The sequence below is a fragment of the Falco biarmicus genome, chromosome Z, assembly GCF_023638135.1.
Source record: "Falco biarmicus isolate bFalBia1 chromosome Z, bFalBia1.pri, whole genome shotgun sequence".
NCBI lineage: Eukaryota > Metazoa > Chordata > Aves > Falconiformes > Falconidae > Falco > Falco biarmicus.
Genome location: NC_079311.1, coordinates 38379939 through 38385938, shown reverse-complemented (window position 1 = coordinate 38385938; position 6000 = coordinate 38379939). Strand labels below are relative to the sequence as shown.

At 50.3% G+C, this 6000-nt stretch overlaps 1 protein-coding gene across 3 annotated transcripts in view; it reads left to right on the top strand.

The window, feature by feature from the left end:
* Nucleotides 1-969: 969 nt before the first annotated feature.
* SPIN1 (spindlin 1) overlaps nt 970-6000 on the top strand; it is a 49184-nt gene continuing 44153 nt past the window's right edge. The window contains exons 1-2 of one of the 3 annotated variants that reach the window (XM_056324472.1): nt 970-1115; nt 1355-1594. The gene's annotated coding sequence lies outside the window, so the exon portion shown is untranslated. Of the gene's footprint in view, nt 1116-1354; nt 1595-2624; nt 2774-6000 lie in introns of those variants that run through there. The other 2 variants (XM_056324474.1, XM_056324473.1) reach the window with 2 other exon arrangements.

Genomic DNA, 6000 nt, shown 5'->3' with positions numbered 1-6000 from the left:
ACTGACTCTTGGAAGTCTATGCTTGAATGATATACTGAACTGATTCACTAGGATTTGATGACACTGTATTTTCACCAGGAAGTCTACAGATGCCTTTACTGTTTTCTTTCCTATGATTAAGGGCTTACACAGTTTCATCTGAAAATTTCTGGTATGGCTTTCTGAATTTCCTCATGTTCCAACTCCATCTAGATCATGCATATTTCATTCTTAATTAGAAAATGCTCTCCATGGCAGTCAAGAAACTTGCTGCTTCTCGTCTATGTATCCCGGGATTTAACACTAATAGTTCAGAAGATGACACTTATCTGTGGTCTGGCGATTGCTGAACAACAGTCCTGACTACCTGCAGGTTTTCCATCAACTGCCCTCTCAGCCTACTGGAAGCCAAAAGCTGGGAGGACACAGGACAGTCTATCAGGACCGTGTGAAGAACTTGTAACCAGTGCTTTTTTTCAGCTGGGATTTTTGAAGTGTTCCCCCACCCTGTTTTTTGTTTCCCTGTTCCATAAATGAAAAAAAGGATATGTTTTTAATGGAACCCTTTATGTTTTGCAGGAAATACTCCTTCTCCATCCCAGTAACATTGCCTCTCTTGCAACAAGAAAACAATTTAGTGCAAAATGCAGTCTTTTGCTTTTCTTTCAGACAGCCTCTATTACTTATGCTTTGCCTCGTCAGATGAAATGCTAGCCAGCCTTCTGGTACCTGCACACTTGGGCTTCTCTGTACAAACAAGACCACTTACGCTTCCCCAGATCACCTACACACTGAGGGTTGGAAGATGACCCGGGACACCGCAGAAACCCACTGGAAAGTGCTGGGCCCCAGGAAAACCCGCAGAGCAGCAGCCATGGCCCTGGGCCCCAGGTAGGCCGCGGCCCCAAGGCCTGCCCGGGGAGGAGCCGCTGCTGGTGAGCGGCACCGCCACCACTGACCGCGGCGGCCCGCCCGTGAGGCGGCGCTGGGCGCGCTGCGGAGCGGAGCGGGCGGGCAGGCAGGCGGGGCGAGGGCCGCCCGCCACCTCAGGGCCGGGCGGGCCGTGTTTCGAGGAGGCCTGGCACTCGGCGACCCGCCGGAAGGCTCCAGGAGCGGCCCGCGGCGCCGCCGTGATGGTGGGTAGCGGGCAGGGCGAAGCGGCGGCAGGCGATCGGCGGGCAGCGGCCGCGGGCGCGCAGGCGCGCTGCGATCGGCGACGGCGGGCGGGACAGGGAAAGCGCTTCCTCCGCTCCTGTCGCAGTTTGGGAGCCGCAGTGCGCCTGCGTGCCGGCGGGAGGGGGCTGGGCGGGGGAGGAGGGCGGGGCCCGGCCCTGTGTTTTGAACGGCTCGATGCGGGCGGCTCACTATTTGGCAGGAAGGTGAGGAGGCCTCTATCCTGGCGGTGGAGTTCGCGTAGGGTAAGAGGGATCCAAATGTGGCAGAGGCGAGCAGGAGGCAGCGGCGGCGGAGGGGGGCAAACGAGACAAGGGGAGCGGCCGTCCCCGCTGCCACCGCAGAGGAGCTGAGCGGCCTGGCCAGGCAGAGAGCCGCGGCTGCAGCGCTGGCACCCCTGGGCCGCCCGCCTGGTACCCCCGGACGCCCGTCCCGCCGGCAGGTGAGCGAACGGGGAAGGCGGGGGGGGGAGGGGAGGGAAGCGGGGGGGGGGGGGGGGGCGAGCGCAGCCCGTCGCGCCGCCCTTGGCCTGGCCCGGCCCAGTACCTGGCAGAGCCAGAGGGAGTCGCTGTGGGGGGAACCGGAGCTCCCAGCCCAGCCTCGCCTCGCCTCCCCTCCCCCGGGGCTGACATGTATCCACCCGCGGCGTCCCGTCCCGTCCCCGCGTCCCCTCCTCTGCCGTGGTCCGGCGCCCCTCCGGTACCACCTCCGGCCCCCGCCTCGGCGGCGCGCCCGGAAGACGCAGGAGGCGGGCGGCAGCGGTGCCGCAGGGGCCCTGGGCTCGTGTTGCCGTGTCTGCCCTCCCTTCCCCCGCAGCGCCCTGGCTGCCTGGCACCCCCCACCTTTCCGGGCTCCGGTGGGCTGCCGCCCTTCCCTGGCACGGGTCCCGCTGCACATCCACCCTCCGCACCCTGCCGGAGCGCGGGGGTCGGGGCCGCCCCGCCCCCCCCGCCTCTGCGGCGCTATTGTATGTGGGCTGGGGCCCGCCGAGGGGCTGCCGGCAGATAAGCATCCCCCTCGGCAGCGCACGCCAGGGGAGGCGGAGGCGGGGGGAGCGTGCCCCGGGCCCCCGCGGGGAAGCAGGGCGAAGGGGGCGTGAGTGCGGCGGGGCCGGAGCGGGCCGGGCCGCGCCGCGGCAGCCGTAGGGGGAGCCGCCGCCCCGGGCTGGCAGCGGCGGGGCTGCGGGCTGCGCTGCCGCGGTGCGAGGCGGCCCGAGTGCGCGTGTGTGTGCGTGAGTGTGTGCGCGCTCCGCTCGGGCTGCGCTGGGATCCTTTGTCTGCTGCTGCCGCCTTCTCCTCCTCCCTCCCTCCCTTCCCTCTCTCTGTGCCTGCCTCTCCTCCCTCCTCGCCTTCTTCTCTCCCTCCCTTCGTTCCCCGCGCTCCCAGACTCCAAGCGCTGCTGCAGCTGCAGGTTTGTAAATACTGGACCAACACACACACAACATGGCTGACGCTCGCCCTGCTCCTCCACCAGGGTCTCCGCCTTCTCCCTCTGCCTCCGCCGCTTAGCTTTTCCTCTGTTTAGGCTTTTGTTTCTTCCCCCTCCCCCCTCATCTCCCATCCAAAAAAAAAGAGGAAAAACAATTCACCCTTCTTATTGCGCGCATGGCGGGATTTCAAGGGTAAGGATCCTCGCTTTGGAGGCTTTCTCCTTTCGTTTTGCTGTTTACAACAAAATGAAACCTAAAATCAAAGGGGATTTCGGAACCTGGCAAGGCCTGGGGTGAGGGAGGAAGGGAGGGAAGGGGGGGGGGGGGGAACTGGGTGAGCCCCGCTGAGAGAGGCTTGATTGGAATGTGCGTATCTTTTTCTCTTTTTGGGTGGGGGGAGTGCTGGCAGAGATGAATACTGTGTTACACTTGCGGAATGATCCAGGGCCGTTTTCTTTCATTTGAGGACGTAGTTCGGCATAAGGTGTCAACTCAGCACAGTCACATTAGAAAGACCTGAACTAGTTATGTCAGAATAGGCATTGTGTAGGTAAAAACCGTAGCATAGGCTTTTTTGATTTCTTGGCATTCCCTGTACCTCCTTGTCCATATCTTAAGCAGCTTGGAAATTGTGGGATAAAAACTGGAATTAACACTTGACAGGTCTTTGTGTTGCTAGTTTTCTGTCACATTAATTTGCCCTTGTGATGACAATAGCATAAACCGAAGCATTTCCTTTTTGCTTAAAAGGAGAGCTGAAGGTTTTTTTTAAAAAAAGACATGGCATTGTGAACTTAAGTGAGCTCCCAAACTAAAACAAGACAGCATGCTTCTGACCTCTGCTAACACAAGGCAATTGCTCAGTTCAGTACCCCCCACCTCAGTTATTCAGAGCACCCTCTTCTGGCTTTGATGAATATGGCTTATTTTTTTGCTTGTTTATGATGTAAAACCAAAATAACATTTGAAGGTACATTGTTGAGGGTATCTAAAGTGATCTGCTGCGGAACAGATTTATATATAGGTTGGAAGTTAAGGGTGAATGCTGAAGGAGCAAAGACATGATGCTTTATGTTGCTTTCTAGACATGTTACTTAATTCATAGTACATGTTTAATTTTTCAAAGATTGAATAAAGGCCGTGTCTTTAAATATAATCATATACACATAAATAGCCCTGGCTTCTGTTAATATCTGAGCGCAGCCCTGAAGTAACAAATGTCCTAGCTCTGTCGTCTTTGTCTACTTTGCTTTGGAAGCTTCTAGTGGAGGAGCACTGGCATGGCATTACAGCTTTTACTGAGACAGGAATAAAAACTCCACTTTCATGCTGGAATTAAGTATCATATATCAATACTTTTTTCTGCTACTTTTTTCATCCCCGTTAAAAAGCGTTGATTAATTGGAGGTGAGGAGAAAATAATTTATAATAATAAGCTTACAGCAACATTAAGACTTGAGTGGAGTCATCCAAGTTACAAGATCATTTTGGAATGTGTACCTACGTCATGGCTTCTGAGCCAACTGTACTACTTCTAGATGGAAAAGTCCGAGCAAAAGCCTGTAACTTGAGTAGATCCCTGCAACAGTCACTTTTTTTTTAACATTTAACAACCTGAAGGCAATATTGGTGAAGCTAGAATAGTTTACCAGTTGTAGCTAATTAGTCATTCATTACGATAGACACCAAATGTTGAAATTTATGCTGTCCTTAAGTGTGAAATGTACTGAGGTATGCAGCTTCTCTCTCAGAATAGGCCTTTGGATACTTAAGCTGATTCTTAGGCTGAAGAGCAAAATAATAGACTATCCACAACACATCCGTTTAAATAATGGATCACTTAAAAATAGTCACATTTGTTAACTCTGGTACATTGTAGTTTTGTTGCTAGAACTGAATTTTATTCTGTAAAATTCAGCTCTACTTCATTAACTTTGTGAAGTTTTTTGCCAGTAGCATCTTTGCTATAGCTTGCAATTGGGTTCTTCTCCATGACACCTAGATTTTGGTCTTGGTTGTGTTGGTTTGGTCAAAAATCAGTATTATGGGCCTTCATATCCCATGAATAGCTGACCTAGTTTAAGAACTTGCCTTGTGTCTTTGGTATCACCAAGTGAAGACACTAGAGTGTTTTTGTCATTGTGGGTAAAACTAGGTAGTGTTTGACCAAATTAAAACCCTGCTACTAGTAAAATCTAATTTTCCAAAACTGTTTACTTTTTCCTATTGGGAGGTGAGACTGAGGAAGACAACTGCAAGAAAGGCAGTCTCAGTGATCAGCTTGCTGGACAGTGTTAAAATTAACTGATTTCTTTTAACAAAAAATACTTTTCAATGCACCTTTGATCAATAAAATCATGACTCGGTGTAGTTCTAAATATTTATGAAATTACCAATTAAAATAAAAGGTCCGAAGGGTAATAAACACTTCTAGTTCCTCTTATTCTTCAATACTCTTCGTTTATTTTCTTAGTCTGACTAGTGTTCTTCCATTGACTTATTACGCTGTATCTCTCCTTGCTATCTGCTGCAAAGCTGCACTCTTTGACATGTTCAGATCTGTGAACATATAGCTGATGCAACAGCTGTTTTAAAGTGGTTTTTAATGTAGTGCATAATTTGCTTAATGTTTGACAAATGAAAGATTTTTCAATAAGATTCTGTTTTCTGAAGAAAACAAGCAGCCATTTTTTTTTTCTCTTTTTAGAATGAAGGTTGTTGCTGTAAACTCTTCATGCTTTCATTTTGGTTTCCCATGCTTCCGTTCCTTTCTTTCCCCAGGTATTGGAAAGATCAAACTTAACTTCTTAATGGTATGGCATGAGAGTATGTTTTTGCAGATGGCTAGAACTGACTCAGCAAAGTGGTTTAAAAAACATCTTTCAAAAGCTGTTCACTGAAGCGGAACGAAGGGAGAAAATCACTATTATGGAAATTTATTTCCTGTTGTGTGGTTAGATAGCTTGTTTCTCTCTGAGATTTTTTTTTTTTATTTGTTGGTTTTATCGTTTCCCTTCTCTTACTGCTTTCCAGAGTTCAGTGGCTTTATGGTTGGAAGGTGAGTGCTGATCCTTCTGGACACTGGTTTTCCTAATAAGTACTTTCTGCATATCAAGATGTGCCCCACTTCCTATCCAGATACTACTTAGGTGTCAGCATACCATGTGACTTAAAAGAATGAGGAATTAGAACTTCCTTGTATAAATGTGCAGACTGGGTCCTTCCACATCTCTATGACATGGATAAATGTTGAGTTCATTGAAACAGCATAGCTACCTGATTGCTGTTTATCTATGGACAGTTGATTGTAGAGATGAAGTGTCTCATCACGGATCCATTTCAAGCAATAGTGAAATATTGTAATTAAAAATTCCTGCTTTCATCGTGTGTGGGGGTTGCAGTTAAGTTTCCATTGTAGT